Source organism: Cataglyphis hispanica, chromosome 1 (assembly GCF_021464435.1).
Source record: "Cataglyphis hispanica isolate Lineage 1 chromosome 1, ULB_Chis1_1.0, whole genome shotgun sequence".
NCBI lineage: Eukaryota > Metazoa > Arthropoda > Insecta > Hymenoptera > Formicidae > Cataglyphis > Cataglyphis hispanica.
Genome location: NC_065954.1, coordinates 18,779,304 through 18,799,585, shown reverse-complemented (window position 1 = coordinate 18,799,585; position 20,282 = coordinate 18,779,304). Strand labels below are relative to the sequence as shown.

The following is a 20,282-nucleotide window of genomic DNA, read 5'->3' as shown; positions in this document are numbered from 1 at the left end:
AATCACGGTCAAAATAAAGTAAAATTGCCACGTGTGTTGGGTCATATAAAACACACATAAATGCGGGATATGTGATTCTATTGATGGTCGCGCTTTCAAACTACAAAGATAATACGTTTGAATGGCATTTTGAAATTCTGTATTCAGCGAGTGATAGAAACGAGTGATCGTTGATTTGCGCGCCACTATAAAGTAAAATGTAATTAACGCGACCGCAAGTGCTTTAACAAGCTTCATTTCACCGCAGATTGCTTTTCATTGAAACTTCGACTCTACTACCCGTCTATGACACTTTCCACGATGAAGTTCAACGCCATCATTGGCTTTTACACAATGTACCTCAAAATTTTTTCAATATCTATACTCTCTGTTTATAACAATATTTAATAGTTTATTAAATAAATATTATAAGTTTCAAATAATTTAGAAATAAGATATTTAATTAAATAATGCTAAAAAAAAGATACAATAGACAAAGGAGAATATATATATATATATATATATATATATATATATATATATATATATTCATAACAAATTGATAAATATAAATTAAGAGAAAGTTGTTTAGTGAATTAAGAAATATTAATTTTTAAATGGATTATTATGCGACGTGACGATTGTTTTATATCTTACTGCAATTTAAGGAGTGCGATACTCAGACGTCGTTAAAATAATATACCGCATCCGTTCTCGGAAACAACATATTATCTTTCATCTTCTTATTTAGCATGCAAATGGTGCGACCCCGAATCGTCTAACTGCATATTTATACATACTCGGTTCCTTGAAAAAAAAAAAAAAAAAAGAAACTTAAATATATCTCAAAAAAAACAAACGGATTTTATAGATCCTGAGAATCACGGATGAATTATCTATTTAAATTGGTCATTTGAAAAATGCAAGCGCAAAATAAAAATTTTTGCAAATTTGAAATATCTTTCTAAAACTTGTCTCATTTCAACAAAACTAAATCTCACTGTTGGAAATTTCGAAGAAAATTCTTATCACGCGTCTTACCATGTGCCGCGTAAATCGATTAATTGGCATGTCTAAGCAAACAATGTCTATGCAAATGCTCGGTTACAATCGCATCCACGTGCGCACATGGACACGTGAAATGCATTCAGTAACATATAGATGTTGAAACCGATAGAGCGTATTATACATATGCCACCAAAAAGATTTAACCCTACTGCTGTGGTTCATATAATTATTCATATAATTTCAATAATTATTAGAAGAGTAACTTGAGATATAATTGCTTATACACAATTCTACACCAAACACAAATTTATTTATTTGCATTAAATAATAATTTTTATTAATCTTAAAATGTAAGTAGAAAAACGGTCACACTATATACGTATAGCGTAATTCAAATTTGATATATATTTTATAATAGAAAAAAAAAAGAGAAAAAAAAAGTGTGCGCGTGTTCTTATTTATTTATTTAACTTTTTTAACCTGAAAAAAATTAATGTGTAAAATGTATAAATAGACATAACAATACAAAACTTTTCCGTTACTAATTGTGCATTATTTATATTCACAGAAATGTGCAATTGAACGGTGAGATCCGTTATCTTTCCACATTATTATGTAACCCTTTTGGAGTTACATCTCGATCGCGCGCACGCGACGTAAATTCTCTAACTTATCTATGGTATTTCACTCTGTGCGAGAGAAAATACAATTCCGCGAAATTCTATCGAGGAATTCGATTGAATCGGTGATGCGAACAGCGACATGATTCGAAACCAGAAATGTTTGAAAATCTTCCTCTAACACACGCGAAAATGAAAGAAACGAACGTGCCTTTCCGTCGGCGAATATCTAGTTTCTTTTGTATGAAGATGCCTTCTCTTGCATTTTCAACTCTCTCAACATTTTCGCATCGATTTTCACGTATCTCGCGTTAAATGTAATTTTCACACTAAAATGATACCTTTATTTGAAATGGATGGAAAATTCGATTATGCACTCGACGAGGTACACAAGTCAATTAAAATTAAATTAATTTTTCTTTTATTTCAAATCACAGATTTGTTTACTTTGTTTAACATTTTTAGTTCTTATCTATTATAATAACTGCCGTTGTAACATACTTTACGGAGTAAATAATTTGTGTACTGTGCTCGATAAAAATCATTCGAACTCTATCTATCGAGCTCTCGATAATCTATTTTACCGAGTTTTCATCCGTATTGCGATTACACGAACTGGGCCAGCGACCATTCAACGCGAACGTTGTGAAATATGGTTACCGCTTATTCTTCCGTTGCAATGCTCGGCAAATGCCGAGAGAGAGATATCGCGATTATATTTCTTCTTTTCCTTGCATACAAGAATGTTTCTCTTTATGTCTTTGAATCTCGGCAAATATTGATGCCTTGCCGATTAGATGTAACAATATTTAAGTATTCTCAGATTGTACATTTTGCAAAATTTCCGAATTTTATGGTAATTATTTGTTTGATTTTTGTAATAAGAAGCGGAACATTGTAATAATGAATAAACTAATGGTATAAATAAACTAATGAATACATATATAAATTCATCTTTGCATTATCCAAAATACACCAAATACGAAAAAAAGAGAAATATTTTAATTAATTATAATTAATATTAATTGTTTTATTTATTTTTATATTTTTAAATTTTATTTTTGTATTATCTATTTGTTATTTTTTATTTGTATAATATATTTTATTTAGATTGTTTTTTTTATGCATCCAAAATACTACAAAAATAAAATATTAAAATTAATTTCTTTTTTTTTTTTATTTCTGAATTAAAATTCCAAATATAAAGCTCTAAATATGAAATATAGATATAATAGAAATTCATGATATACAACGATCAATTTAATACAATTTGAATTGATTTATCTAAATAGCAAATTCGATAATTGTAATAACAGAATTAATGAGGAATACAATACAGTTTTCACTATGTTGAAAACTTTATAATAACCAAATCATTTGACGATGTTAATTACTCGATATTTCATATTGAGTTAATACTGAATAAATAGCATTTGTTACAATCTAATAACTCTCGCCATTAACCTACATACATCAATGATCGTTTTCGTAAACACCTACATACTAATTTATATCCTATAAGTATATTTTACTACTAAATGACACGCAGATGATATTAATGGCACTTCAGATATGATACAACGATAAATTTCCTATACGTCTTATTTTATAATTTGTCAGATTGCATTAAAAAATTTCACTTTACTTTAATGCGTGACAATCCATTTTTTTAAGTATCATAATATGTAAAAGTCTCGATAAAATTTGAATATGATGAAATCACAAAAAGAAAACAGAATTGCTTATAAAGATACGAGGATATGTTACGCGAGAGAATTTTTCCTCGCTTTCACAGCTAGATCCTTCCAAAGACAAGAATTTTAAAGGCTACACGATTCACCGAAGACTGAATTCGGCGAGAAGTTTTCGACACTCACGTCGCGTCCCTTGGAAATGGAATTTCGATGTCGATACAATAAAGAAAAAAAATCGTGATCTGAAAATTCAATTCATCTGTCATCAACCGATTATTTAATGCTCAAATACTTTTGCGTGATACCTTAGATATCTTCTTTACAGTTTTATATTTTTTTAATTATTTTATTTTCTCTCTATCTTTAAATTAATTTATAAATAAATAACTGCAAAATAATGTATGTAGATAGATAAATAATTGCAAAATAATGTACATTATTTTAGTAATAGTGGATAACAAAAATAATAAACTAATTAATTACATATAAATTCTACAAACAGTGGGTTTTATTAATTAGTGTACTGCGAAAAGCTTGTCATGAAATATTATTTCGAATTAGACTATATATATATATATATATATATACATATAAAGTCAGAAAAGCCGAAAAACAAATGCTGCAAGAATTTGCGGATTAAAGTCAGTTATACGGATTGCAGTTCTATGGATTGCAATTAAAATCTAGTGCTATAACTAATCGCATCTGTGCAATTTCTATAGCACATTGCAATATTTATGGGTGATTTACAGCAAAATACAATTATAAATATTAGAACGTAAAGCTTAGAACGTAATAAGCATTGACAGCTCAGTTTAAAAAAATTATGATAAAATCAGGGAGTGTTTGCAAACTAAAATTTACAATAAATTTTTGTATTAATCCAGGACATTAATATCGTATAGATTATTTTTAAGAACATATATTTTTTATCTTTATATTTTAATCTCAATTGCGTAGCTCATACTGTATAATATCTGAGCTGTGAAGACCAATGTCTATCGGCGAATGTCGATCGATGGCGCGATGTAATTAATCTATTCCCCTGAACAGTACCGTTTCGCATCCGGGACTCGTCGATAATCACACTTCCCTGTCTATGTTTCCTTAAAGTGTAATTAATGTTATCGAGAAGACGGTATAGTAATCAATGCTGTTTCTTTGAATTGAAAGTAGATTGCACGAATGACGGATCATAACAAAAATATTACAAAAAATAAGAGAAAAAGCACGCGCAGTACTTAGGGCGCAAAAACAATATTTATTAATTAAAATAATAATTGTAAAAATCATAAATGGCGTACACTTTGATCTTTTTCTTTTTTTTTGGAGGATTATCTTCAGCGCAACTTAACAATCATATGTGAATAGAATCAAAACTCATCAAGTCGGCGGATCAAACAAAAAGTGTGCAAAACAAAGCATATGATAATTTGAAAATTTGAATATACGCAAAATTGAAAAACGAATTTTATTAACGAATGTTTTTTAATTAATTAAAAATATTGCAATTTACATTTTATTCTATAAATTCGTGTGTGTATATAATAAAATAAAATAAAAATGTACCCAAAGTACCATTCTATATTTATACAAATATCTAAAATATTTAAATATGTAAATGGAAATTAAAAGCAAGAAAAAAAATGTTATTATTTTATCTATTATTAATCCAATATATATTATATTATATTTAAGTATTATATTAAATTATATATTATATTTAAGTACGGCAATATGTAATCTTAAATATCTTAAATATCACTTAATCTATGAAACAAAAATAATATATTTTTATTGTACTTAGATTTAAAAAAAAAACTCTTTTTATCCAACACATATTTTTTATAAAAATTTTTTTCTTGTATTCAAATCTTTGGAATCATTCTTTCTTTCTCTCTCTCTCTCTCTCTCTCTCTCTAAAGTTTTGTATTCTTTCATTCGTTACATACTTTAATGATATTTCTGCATTTATCTGTGATATTGAGAAATCGCAAAAGTTTCCTATTAAACCTCCAATCTATAACCATGAGTGACAGCGTTACATTACTATCCACTCTCCGCCGTAACTCACCAGTTGTATCACTAAGATCGATGTTACGACACAGTTTGAAGAGAAAGGGCCCGAATCGGACCGAAAATATTAATCGGCGGCCGTATATCATATACGTCACTTCCAAAATACGCATGTATTTTCCATTCTTAAGTGACGTCGTGAGATAATCCGCGATAAATACCGAAACGAGATCTGCAATTTAATAGCGACGGCTTATCGTGTAGGATCCAAGATTTATCGCGATCACTCAAAAGATATTACGATAAATCACCGCCAAAATTAACTATAGAAATCGTAAGGTTTTCCCAGCCTGTTCAGACTTTATTTTGATTTATATGCGGTTAGTGGCGCCATGTAAACATAATCCTTATTTTGTACCCTCGAAAGGATTGTCTATCACGATGATAGACGGGAAAAAGAGAGAGGCAGGGAAGGAGAAAACTAATTATTATTCTGGTCCAAATCCCCTTAGAAGAAGTAAGCAAATGTTAATTCAGAGATCTAAATCATTGTTTAAATCACATAATGCGCGTGAGTATACATATTTAAAGTTGTATCCATTAAGCGACATTTCATCATCGTTCTGGAGTAAAAATTTTGTAAAAATTTTGCTGGAATCTAAAATAAATTGTATTTAGAGCAATTTTATTATATATAGAGAAAGATATTTTTAAGTCAAATAAAAGTAAAATAATCAAAAATATTATTTACAATCGTGTGATTTATTACTGCAAGCATTACTTATTTTTACGTAAAAAATAAATTTAGATCGTAGTAAATCAAGATTATTATCTATGCAAGAAGAGATAAGTTCAAATATAAAGAAAAAGGAGAGAGAAAAAAAAGAAAATCAGAATTAAGAGAATAACTTATATAGATTGGCTCGGTTTCGATGTGTCTTGTGCGACATATAAATAATGGAAAGGAAAGGAGAAAGATAAGATATTTGGTCCAATCATAAAAGGATATGTCGAAATGGGATATATTAGATATCTTAGAATTCCTAACATAATTTACATGGGTGGTATACAGTTCTACAAACGAAAACATGTGCGAACAAAAATACGATATAGTGCCAAAGAATCTCTAAACAAAATAATGAATGCATGATATTGCAAAAACAGAAAACATGCAAACAAAAATTTGAGAGTCATTAGTATCGTTTTTAGTGCCAAGAATTTTGAAGAAATATACATTTATAAATAAAAAAGATTGCAAATTAATAGAATGTTAAATATTCAAAATAAACGAAGATGGAAGGCAAAGACTAAATGCAAAGCAGAGAAAAAATATAAAGAATCTATAAATTGGAATTGCCAAAGTGTCAGGGATTTCCAAGAGCCCCTTTTGCAGATCCAATTTGATCAGATATTCTTATGCCAAAATTTCTTCCCGTTTCTCAATCAAAATCTCATCTTCGATTCATATCTTGTCTTCTCAATATTAGTTTATTTTTTTTTTTTTCATATAAAAGCTCAAAATAATACACATCTTAGATTCAAGCACACATTCAACCAGTAGAGAATATAGCTTGTGTTTACGCGTTCTTCAAATAGATTATAGCTTTGAACTATAGCCGATGTCCACTTTCAGTATATGAATGGCGCAAGAAATGAACGGGCCGGCAAACATACTAATACTTACAGATTTAAGTCAATTGCGGATAAATTCTACTCGAAGTCAAGTTGTATGGCCTCGAAGGGGAGAAAGAAAACGCGGAGAAACATTATGTTGATGATCGAGAAGAGAATAAGAATGAGAGAGGAGGAAAGGGTTGGTACAACGAAAGTGCGCAGGCGGCACTCACTGCCAGGGTCACTCTCGTCGCACTCGCGGCTACTCCGCAGCGGCGCGACGAGACGTGGCGTGCCGTGACGCTACGGATCCTCCTCTACTAACTAGGCGCACTCAGTGCGCCGCGAGAGCGCTCCGAAATCGTGTGTCGATTTTACGCCTCCTGCTGAAACAAGGCAAACAGTACCGCATCGCGATCGCTAAGCTCAGTGAAAAGTGAAAGACCAGTGACAGAGGAATTTCGAGCATAAAAACCATGAAATAAAAAAAGTAACATTTAAAAGTTGACAAGAGATAGTGCTGTTGAAATTCTTGATCTTTGAGAAAGTTATTAGTAATGTAAATCATGTAAATTATTTTAAAAAATGATTATTAATAAAATGTTATTAATAAGAATAGTTAAGAAAATAATTAATAAATAATTTAAATAAAAAAAAAACACTATTAATATTCGCTAAGAAGATTATTAATAAATGAATGAACGATAAGGCTATTAATTAATAAGTATAATCAACGAGAGAATTGTCAAAAATTAATAACTATGTTCAAGCTTGTTAATAGATTTAATATGATTCACAACTACAATGATCAGCAGTTTCAAGATGGTTTACTATCGGTGGTCTCCGACAAAATCAATATCAGCGAGATTAATAGTGTTATCGTGTCCCAAGACTGTTAATATACTAACCATATTCAAGTTTATGAGTACTTATCGAATTAGAATAATAATAAATAATAATAATAATAATAATAATAATAATAAATAAAGGTTATATTCCAGCATATTAATATATAATTATTAGCAAGATTATTAATAAAATAAATCAAGTCTAATTCAATCAATGTGAGATATGATTAATCAACATAATCTTGAAAATTGTCGATTTTTCTAGCAACCATGATCTCTAAATGTTAATATAACTCTATTTAATGCAGTCTTTAATAATAAGTACCATAATCGTCAACGTGTAAAGACGTAAATTAGTGAAATTAAGTGACGTGAATCGACACTTGACGTGTTTACTTATTTTTGAGTAAGGCTACTTTATCTCTCTCTCTCTCTCTTTCTCTTTCTCTTTTGGAGAGATGGCACAATTCGCCGATGAAGAAACGAGAAATTAATGAACAATTATTACGAAGATAAATTAAAAAAAAAATAATCTTATTTAAAATTTATTAAAAAAAACCTGATCTTATCCGAGACGACCAAAAAGATGACTATAATCGTTCGAGTATAACAGATTTCTACAATTTAATTTCTTTTTCTTCAATTTATAGAAGATAAAGAGACTCATCAACGGAGAAATAACCGTATTAATTAAAATGACTATTGCAAAGAAATCTGAATCGTATTAAAATTTGTCTTGCTTAAAACCATCTTCTTACCTGAATTATTAAGACTCAATTTCCTCTCTCATTAAAAGAGAAAATAAGAAAAAAAAATAAAATTTACGGACAATTTCCTTCAAAAATTATTAATTTGTATAAGTACACTGCGGAATTTCCTTGGGAATTGAGAAACTGATATCTGATATTGATAGAATTAACTGGTCCATGTTAACTCTCTGAATCAAAATATAGAATTAAAAATCTGCGAATTGAATTAAGTGATACGAATCAGTGATTGGCGTGCTACGTATATTTTGTGGAGCGTGACGATACTCTGATTGAGAAAAACAAAGTGATTCATCGAGGTACAAGGCCTTCTCAACATCTTCAAACGTGAAATTCGAGACATTCTTCAAATTGTCGCAAAAAGTGCATCGATAGAAATATATTTCTCGACAATTCTCTCTTCTCGCCGCTGGACCAAATTATTTGATTCATCCTGACATCGCGGAAGTGACACAAAATATAATTGTTTTCGCGTACTTATGCAAATTGTAGTGGTGAAAGTGACACGATGACAAAATTCAGGTGCAACGAGACCAACGAGAAGACTAACGACAAGTCATTAAACAGGTGAAACCCGGACTGAAATTTTGTGAGAGATCGCGTTGCGTTTACTGCAGATGACATTCGTTTATTAATAGTTCTGCAAACAAAAATTTCACGACGCTCCACAGTCCAAATAGCACAGTAATTTTGCGAACGAATAATATGCGATACAATCAAATAATATTACAAGTAAAATTTCGGAGCAATCAAGTGCAAAGTCTGCAAAAATTTGAGGTATTTCATTTTGTTTTCTGCGTAAATTTTAAATATATTTTATTTCATTTCATTATAAAATTAGATTTTTCAGTGTCATTATATGTCAATATATATTCCAAAAAAAAAACATAAATCAAAATTATAAAAAACTTCATAGTTAATTTCAGAAAAAAAAGAGTTTCTTAAATAAAATTGTATAAATTTATAAAATAATTATTTTGATTTAAAGAGTACAATATTACAAAAATATGTTCTCTTGATACATGTTAAGCAGTTATAAAAGGTGAAAGCAAAAGCATTTTTTTTTTTTATTGACAGTTTGTGGCGACGACTCTAAGGATTAATTCATACCGTGATTGAATCGCTCCGTGAAAAACGTGTGGAGATATGACGTGAAAGGAACGGATATACGAGACAAGCTGCTTATCTCAATATGAATTTATATGCAGATATTAGGTATTATATTTTACAAACCTACACTATATATTAAGTAATATTGTATGCATATATGCATATTTTGTGATTACACCAGAGATAAGTCATTATTTAATTTTCTACAAAGTTCATGTTTTTTTTATAGAATATTATACATTTTCTCATAAGATATAATAACATATTATAAAATTTGAATATGTGAAACAATATATGATACAAATGTATGCTAAGTAATGCCAAAAATAACTGACACAGAATGTAAAAGCAAAAACATATTACCATAAAGCTCACAAATAAGAAGAAGCGATTTTCCATCTCGAGGGTTGACGTACAATTAAGGAAACACAAATCTCTCATGAGTGATAATACATATGTTCTAATGTTTCTATTCAGAGTAAAATTTCTGTCTAAAAAAAGAACAAATTTTCAAAAACTTTGAAATGTTGATGTTTCACGAAAATGAAGAATTCATTTTTAATATAAACTAAGTTTATTATTATTGAATTAAGCTATATGAAAATAATGGATTTATCTGTACAAATTTTATTTTGTTTGAATGGTTTTCAAAATTAATATTTTTAATAATTGTCTCTTGTACCATTTTGTGTAATATATTGCTTTTCATGCTTTCCGTAAAAATTGATTCGTCAAAGGTTCTTGTTTGAAAATTAAATTTTTGGATTATTATACCATTGCAATGCGTACACTATCACTATTGTAATGATGCACTTGTATCAACGTCTTAAAACAGTAAATTAATTTTAGAATTTTACTTCATAAAGTAAAATTTCTAAAATGTAAAATAATTATCAAAGAGTAATATCCAATTTAATCCAAATTACGATGATCAAAAGTGGAAAATTCAATTTAATAGATTAATAATTAAATAGTACAATTGTAAATTTTATTATGCTATATTTTATAATATTTTTTAATAAAATTTGATTTATATTTTTTAATATACAAATATACATATAGAAATACACAAAAGCAAAACTAATGATAATTAAATTAATTGATAATAAAGAAAACTTATTACTGATGAAGAAATAACAAAAGGAATAGAGTATCACAGACAAATTATATATTTTTTTAAAGAAATTTTATATAAAACATCTTTGATATACTTTGATTTTTTATTACAATCTCATATTTTTCATTTGCGTGACATAATAAAATGAGATATAGAAATTCAATATAAATAACTATTAAATAATCGTCTCATTATATATTTTATCTCATTACGCAAATGCAAAATATGAAATTGCAAAAAAAACTTACTGCATCACAAAAAAAAATATTTTTATATAAAATTTCCTTTAAATAAAGTTATAATTCTTCCGTGAGAGATATTTTACTTTATCTTTTTTACCAATTCTTCATTAATAATAATTTTTCTTATCAATTAAATGAAGTATTATTTATCTTGCTTTTATATGTATAATATATTAAAAAGATGTAATATATTATATATATATATAAAACTCAATCTATAATATATTGTATATATAAAAATCAAGCGATATGAAAAGTTGAATCTTTTTTAAATAGAAATTTTTTCTATATAAAAAAATATAATTGCAAATGTCCATGACCTTTGACAAGATTTATCGCAATCTCAAATTGCGCGATGTAACGAGACATTCGGGAAATAAATGTCGCGAGTGAGATTGAATTATAAAGCAGCGGAAAAAGCGATAAGATGCAATGCATAGTGAAAAAATTACGAATTTATTAAGAATTACTATGATTTTTTATTTTAATTTTTCCAATTCTGATTGTTTTGCGTAATGAAGCAATGTAAGACGAGGTAAATATCGAGAGAAAAGAAAAGAGAAAAATACAACCAGAAATTACGAAAATAACAAAGCATTAAAGCAGACATGACGAACGACACAATATCGAATTCATCAAAAAATCAAAAACAATCGCTGGAAAGAAATTGTATTACAATTCTATTTCAAATATAAAGTTACTTGATTGTAATATTCGAGTTAAACATGATTAATTAAATTTTCTTTCTTCATCTACAACGCATTCTAAGATACTCGATCTCAGTTTTAACAAAAATATATTGCCAAAACTATATTAAGTTTCTTTTTTATTAATTAAAGAAATACAGACTGAAATGAGTAAAGATAAGAAAATCGATCTTTAGTTGATGTTTGATTTTAAATAGAACTAACTAATAAACAATTATTATTATACATCGGTTTTACAGAATTACTTTCTTTCTAGTTAACAATAAGTTAATTTTTAAACCATAAAATTATGTATTTATTTTCAATTAAAGTAAAATTGATGTATTCAGTAAGAAAACTTTATTATTTGCGTGTTTCTTAATTTTGTTCTCTCTTCTTTTAAAATAAAATTCTAATTTCTAATTCATTGATATTTTGCTCCAAATGACAGTTTGTTATGGCAGCTATACTTTTTTTTTCATACATAAAAAAAAAGTCTGTAATTAAACTACCGTTTGTACGAGATTGCAGACGAAAATCGCTTAATACATCGTAATTAAGAATAATCAATGACGGTGCAGCTGACCTTTAGAAAGACCGTAATAAAGTAGATTCTCTAAGGACTTATAGTTCATAAAGACTATTCATATGCTCTTTGAGATTATTATCTTTTAGATAGATTGGTTATCATACAAATAGCCAGCTGTAATGTGGAGCCAAACCTTATTTTGCGGTAACAAATCAATATTTACGATTGGATCAATTTAGTCACACAAATAAATCAATAATTTTTTAATTAACTATAATTGATTTTAATTAACTATAATTAACTATAATTGACAGTTTCATTTTTTCTAAATCAAAATAATTATGAGAATATTCTGTAATTACCTTATATCAAATTATCAAAATTATATCAAATTTTTTTCTTGTATTACATTTTAAAAAATTTAAAAATTTTATATAATATATAAATCTACAAAATTTTATACAATATATAAATCTACAAAATTTAAAAACATAATTATTAATTTCTTTCTGTAATAAAAAAGTTTTTATATTTTTAAAACATCAAACTCTCTCATTAAAAATTGGAAAATAATCTAAAGTCCTGTTAAAAAATTTAATGCAATAAAGATGGATTGTATATCCAGTTTTGCATAGAATTAATTTATACACTTACCTTTTGAGTGCTTGCTAATACGAAGAACATTTTATAAAAAAATTAAGGCAAGAAAACTTATTACGCTAAACTGTATTTTTGCTGCTATGATCGTTCGGTGCGTCGTTTCCCCAGAATTTGATTAGCATGGTGAGCACGAGCTAACCATTTTTAAACTTCGTAACGATTAATTAAAGAAGATTTCATTATGCTTTTGTTAAAATGCCATAACTGTATTGGCAATGACAAAATGACTGTAGAACAAACAAGTTATAATAACAACCTTGATCAAACAATATTTAATTTTATTGATACTTTTATTTTGAATTATGATTAAAATAATATCGAATGTTCATGACAGCAAATGCGTAGAAACTTTTTATTGCTGGTATTTATTTCACATTCCAATTCATGTAAAAATGATATAAATATTTAGTTGAGTTTCTAGAATTTAAATTTTATGAAATTTTCTCTCATAAAAAATTGAAGGATATCCTTTGATTCATATTAAATTTTAATGAAAGAGAGATATAGCCTTTACCAAAAATACAGAATTAAATTTTTAACAAAAATTTCCGTAGAGAATTGTTTATTGTTCAATCTTCAATATAAATTTTTTTATATGCAAAAATTGAACAAAATATATGAAAATTTTGAATAAAATAATGTTTTGTTAAATGTAATATTTAATATTTTTATAAAGAGATTTCGCTATGAAAAGATTTTTCTACTAATAATTTTTTTATGCAATTATATTACTAAATATTATATTATTAAATATATATCTCTTTTTTTATAAATTCTTTTTAAGAATAAAATTAATTCGTAATAAATATCAACTCATTTATCGCGATTGTACGATAACAGATCGACCTTGCAAATTTAAGGCTCGACAAATTAAAGCGAAGGCCGATCATGTTCTCCGCGGAGTAATTCGATCGCATTTCAGAGTAAGGGTCGAATTTAACCCCGTCTTGCACGCAATCAGCCCGCTAAGTTCACGAAATTATCACGATATTCTTCTCGCGAGATAATTAAGGTATACAAACAAATTGATCACGCTATCAATTTATAACAATTTTAAATAAAAATTCACTCACAAGTCGATGCACAATTGTTGCATCCTCGTCGTTGCGTCATCACTATCGTATTCCCGCCGTTGCCTTCTCGCCAAATTGTTTCATCGTTTTTCACTCAGATACACTCGAGCCGAAAAACGCGTCTAATTACGATCACGCGCGTTAATTAACGCGGCATTAATTAACACGACACGCACCGTGATGCATTTCAAACGAACAAATAATACGACGAATCATTATCGCTCTGCCCAGATAGACGAGTCGATCGAGAGAGCGCGGTTTAAACATGATGTTCGACAAATTATCCCGTAATTACTTAAAGCATTAACTTTATCTGGTATCTCATCGCTCGTACGCAAGGAATAATCACGTGATAGGAACGAACGAATTACACGAAACGCGGCGATGATCGCGCGACACTTTGCCGCGACATTTTCGCGCCCGCAAATGCGCGTCGGTTAAAGTAAACTGCGTCGACTTCAAGACGCACAGCTGTAAGATTATACCGTCGAAATGTGGGCATCGAATCGAGGAATTAATTGTCATCAGGTATCTCAATTGATTCGAGAATCCACTTTTACACACGCCCGTTACTTTTTTTTGTACTCTCTGCGTTCGTCTGCAACCGAAATTCGTCTTTTGTTGCGGAAAAGTGCGCAAAAAATGCGAGACGATCACTAATATACGTATACAAGCCGTGTCGTGCGCGACGCGTCGTGTGACGTCACCGCGCGATCAAACAACGCGAGTCAAAATAAAAGAACGACCGCGCACTGACGGATGTGTCACAAACAAATCCGCAACTGTCGCAAACACCGAAAAATCCTGAATGTAACCTCGTACTTTATGACACAGTAATTTAATCTTAATCTCAATGTTATTTCTCGTCGTAGTAATATCGTAATAATTATTTGATGTTTGAGGTTGGATTTACTCGGCGCGCGCGTCAGTCTCTCATTTGACTAACTCGGTGACAACGGAATGTTTGTCGTCGCTTTGGAGTTTCGCTAAGCCATTCTACAGTTTTTTGCAACGTTCTTTTTTTCTCTCGAATTCTACGCGTAAACAAATATCGAACGAACGTGCCATATCGAACGAGCGTTTATTGTCAATTAATTAACGTGCGCGATTGTATTTAGCCGTCTTTTTTTCGATCAATTCGCGTCTATTCTGACGCAAGTGAGTATCAAGAACAATGGTGCAGCATCAGAATTGTTAAACGATGAAATAGCAGTAGCAGTACAGTATGTGAATAATTTCAATCGTTTTGTATTTGCGAAAATGTAGTTGAGTGTATTAATTGCGATTTATTTCATCATTTATTTTGTTTTTAATAATATTAGAGTATTGTTATAAAATGACTACACGTTTACGGTTGGCATTAATTGATTTATTTATTTATTCTGCAATATATATTTCTTTTTTATCGGATAATTAAACGATCAAATAATTAAAAGCTATAGATATCGAAGGGATATCGAGGAATGCGAAATACCATTCTTTTTAATCTGTCGTCATATGGGAAATGTTACGAAAATATATATATATCAACATTAACGAATAAAATTTATTTAATTATTGTTTAACTTGCAAAGTAATTTACGAAAATTAAATGCATTTTAAATTGTGAAAAGCAAGAAAAGATTTGTTTTCTAGTCTCGATTTTTTTCACGTTTTAGAATTCAACAATATTCAAACGCTCAATTTTAAAACACAATAAATCTATTTTCGACATACCATTTTGTAAACAAATCAATGCATACACGAAAGAATTGCACTTTATTTTTCGCAGATATATGGAAAGATATATTGTACGAAAGCAGTGAATCAATATCTCAATAAAGATTTCTCCGTGTCGCGATCGTCCCCCACGGAGTAGTCTCTACGATTATAAATCCTGCTCGCTATAAGACGCAAGGGAGACTTTCTTTCGCGATTGTGAAGATCACTTTACTCCATTCTTTGTAACATTTCAAAGCCGTAAGAGAGATGTAAACTGGAACAGAGAACTCTTAACTTTTGGGGCCGGCAAACACTCAAAAGACTGTTAAACCACACAAAAGATTGTCAACTGCGAACTCTTTAAAAAGAGGTTGTCTTCGCACAAAATCATCATCTGCGAATTTGACTTTTACCTTAATTTTCTAATAAACAAAAGTTTAAAGAAGAATAATAAATTTTGTGAAAAATATTTGTGAATATTTTGCAATTGCAACATGCTTTTTGATTTAGTTATTAATTTTATATGATACATACAAATTAAATCGTTTATATAAATTGAGATTCATAGAGAAACAAAAATTAATTTTTAATTAATTAAAAAATTGACTTTATTTTTTTACACTTTTTTTTCTTCTCATCATTAATACGAAAATATTAAAATTATTTCTTGATTTATATATGTAAAGTGCAATTAATAGAAGACGATAAAAATAATCGGCGCTTTTTTATTATTTTTATAATAAGAAACATTACGGATTTGTCTTAAAAATAAAATTATTTCATCAAAGATAACTAATAATATTTTTACAATAATAATGTTTTCTTTGATTGGGACGAACGAGGACATAGAAGTAAGGGTTCGGGAAAAATTTCAATTGCACCATTTGCTACATTTGAATAGTTTCCATCGTAATCAGTCTTAAGGTATTCATTGCGCGTTTACCTAATTAGACCAAATAACTCGATGAATATCTTTAGAGCAGATTTCAAATATCTGGAGCATATGGAGAAAATCTAAAGCCGCAATTTGCCATTGGCTAATGGCTATCACAGCAACGTTTATGTGTAATATTAGCTAATTAATTATAACTCGTCCAATTAAATGCAAGGTAAAAAAAAATATAGAAGTCGCGGAATTATCACAAATACGGAATGGTAATCCATTTAACGTAAAATTGACGAAAAAGTTTTGTAACAGTCCTTAAATCAAAAAAAAAAAAAACGGAGATAAAAATTGTCGAATTTTAAGTATTTTGAATAGTAAAACTTTAAAAGCAGAATGAAAAATAAAAATAATTGCTCGTACAAATTTTAATAACTAAATTATATCATTTTTTTGCACACAAGTTTTAAAAAAATATTCTTAATCTTTCTTTTACTATTAAACAAAATTCAATTTACATTAGTTGTGGAATTTGATAAACATTTAAAAAATTTCAAAAATATAGCTTGCTAATAAATTATTTCAAATATTTCAAATATGTATTTGTAGAACTATGCAGAGGATTGCCGCAAAGCACTCGGAATTGTTGCGGCAATTTCTATCCAAATTGTATTAATCTCCTGTAGTTGTACCGCAATTCCATTTATATGCAAATTACAAATATAAATATATTTCTTGCAACAATTTTGAGTTATTTATTTTTTTTTTAAACTTTTGAAATTATATTCTTAAACCATATTTCAGTTTCTTTTTTACATAAATATTTTTTTAATTTCTATAAAAGAATTTTAATATTTATTTTTAGCTAATAGTTCTTTTTATTCTAATTATTTATTAGCAAAGAAAATTGGAATCAATCTTAAAATTGGCACAAAATAATTCGCCTATTTGAACAAAATCAATCTCATGCAAATCCGAGTTATCATATAATAAATTATGCACTAATAAGCACGTTGCGTTTATTTTTATATATGTTAATGCATTATATTATAGATGCATTTTTTGCATCAAAATAATTAAATTTTGTCGCCATCGCATAGCTCATAAATTTCTCGTATCAGCGACATTCATAACTCACAACGTCGTCGATACCGAGATAATTTTATCTATAATAAGTGACGCGAAAAGCGATTATTATGATTATATTATTTAAAGGCAGGAGAGAAATGCAAATAAATGCAATTTTATCTCTTTCACACTGTATTTCACATTTTGCTGCCAATGCGATTAATGATTCCATCAAATTTTTTTAAATACATCATTGTTAATTTTATCACTAATTTATATTCTAATCAGATACACGCATTCAATATAATAACATTTAATTATCCACAAAATTTATTATTATAGAAAATATATTAATATATAAAAAATATAAAAAAAGAATTTCATAAACGTTATAAAATGCACAATAGTTTGTTATTTTTACAATTTGAGAAAAGAAAATCGATATTTAAATAATCAATAGTAAAATAAATACTTACTCGCTAATTGTATTTTGGTTTTTTTCGCATATTGAAATTTTATATCAAAATGTTTGACATTTTTTCGAATCTCGTATAATATATTTTTCGATTGTAAATAATCAATCATTCACGTGACATTCCGCAATGTGATTTCTGCAACGTCATTTTTGGATTTTCGATAACTATTTCAATTATATTGTCACTGCAACGAGATATTCATTCTCTCGACGTTTAATAAAGTTGATTCAATTGGCAGGATTAATCGCGTGTTTCTGATTCCGTCAAATGCGCGAAATCTGATGCAGACAGCAGTAATTTGCATTTGCCAATGAATAATCATATTCAGCTTCAATTTATCTGTCTATCTCGAAACATGAAATCGATGTCTTCGGAAGTAATAAAGTTAGACAAACGACAACCATATGATCAAACAACCGTATGTAAACTGTACTATGTACAGGGAGAATAATTTATACAATACATTCATCACAAGCCGTCCGATATGGCTTAATCACCTTTAACATTTCAAACAATAGCTTACATGTTTCGAAGAGAAAATAACAATATAAAATGCTATTTTTCTTCTAACAAATCTCACAACTCTGTATAAATAAAAAAATCTTAATGGTTTAAATATCGGGGCGTACATAAATAAGCAACAAAGTATCTTTTCCAATTTTTAATTATTTTTAAATAAATTTTATTTCACTGTTCATATATTTTAAGACTTAATTTAACATTAAAAATAAGTCGAAATTTTATTTGTTCAAGAATTGATTTGCAAAATACATTTTGAAATATCAAAATGAAATCCCAGAGATAATATTTGTCGAACAACATATTTCAAAAGCTATATTACATCGAAGCTACTTCGTAGTTATCAGTAATTAATTTATTATGTACATATGTTTCTGCACATTTTATATATTGTATATCAATCTTCATAATTCAATCTATAGTTCCTTTGAATCGCGGTAAAACACACGTGCTTTTACTCAAAGCGACTATAATTATAATGAAATAGTGCCAACAATCCCTCTCTCTCCCTCTGGCATATAATATGTACCCTAGTGCAAATGCACTAATGCAAATGCATTGCGCTAGAATCCAGATTATCCCGATCGAGTATTGTATTATGGTGCAACCAATATAATACGCGCACGCGTATATTCATCACAAATATGTGCAAAATTATATATATATATATGTGTGTGTGTGTGTATTGTATATTGTATATTTTGACTCTCCTCTGCCATATTTTTTTAATTAACTTTTTCTATTTTTTCTTAATTTTGTTCTATTTTCTATTCATTTTTACTTCCAGACTTTATGTATACTATCCAAATTGTAAAAATAAATATATAACATACAATACTTACGTTAAATCTAAATAATTGCTTATTAATTATTGAAACGTGATATCATTTCATATTTCCTATTTTTTAATTGACGATAGTTATAAAAGATCGCTGTACAATATATCTCGAAGCCCATTCTCCTTCCAAATACCGCAATATGCCACCAGCTAAATAATTATTGTACAAAAGGAAGCGTTAATAGAGCATGAAAATGAATCTGTCTGAGCATTCTATGCAAATCTGCGAAATCGTAACAACGCTTGAATTTCGCTTCAGATTTTAAAGTTCATGATAACAGCTTTTTAAAAAGATTTACGATTGGCAAATATATAAAGGAATATTTTTTTTTTGTACAAAATTTCATATGCATAAGAGAGATCGTGTAGAAGATTCTTTAATAAATGTGAGGAAGAAATTAAGTTTTTCTTATTGTTAGTAAAAATTAACTCGTCATTTATTTCAATCTCAAACACACTGAAAGATAAATTAAAAACTTGTAATGAAATTTAAAAAATATTTTTTTTACATTTTTTTTTTTTAATGTAGATACAATTTAAGATAAACTTCATACAAACTGCATATAAAAAATGTATAAATTTTGCAAATATTTGTAAAGAGTTGCTCTTTACATAAACACTGATTTATATTTTGCATCTAGAAAGGTTTCATAGCTATTCTGTATACACGAATTAAGAGAGAACTTTTGAAACTCTACAAGCTTGCGACAAAATGGTTTTATTATTTATATAACGTGATAATCATACATGTGATAACTCAATATAAAAAATTACCACATTGCGGAAAAATCCGCGCAAAGAAAGTGGTAAAAATAACAGAAAACCGGATAAAAC

At 28.4% G+C, this 20,282-nt stretch overlaps 2 protein-coding genes across 9 annotated transcripts in view; one reads left to right on the top strand and one right to left on the bottom strand.

Moving 5' to 3' along the window:
* The window catches only part of LOC126852196 (uncharacterized), a 67,772-nt gene that overhangs the window by 28,176 nt on the left and 19,314 nt on the right, over nucleotides 1–20,282 (bottom strand). The window lies entirely within an intron of this gene.
* The window catches only part of LOC126852316 (FMRFamide receptor-like), a 48,529-nt gene continuing 35,537 nt past the window's right edge, over nucleotides 7,291–20,282 (top strand). Inside the window, exons 1-3 of one of the 7 annotated variants that reach the window (XM_050597004.1) lie at nucleotides 7,291–7,490; nucleotides 8,641–9,113; nucleotides 9,624–9,761. The gene's annotated coding sequence lies outside the window, so the exon portion shown is untranslated. Of the gene's footprint in view, nucleotides 7,500–8,218; nucleotides 9,324–9,623; nucleotides 9,762–20,282 lie in introns of those variants that run through there. The other 6 variants (XM_050596996.1, XM_050597032.1, XM_050597023.1 and 3 more) reach the window with 6 other exon arrangements.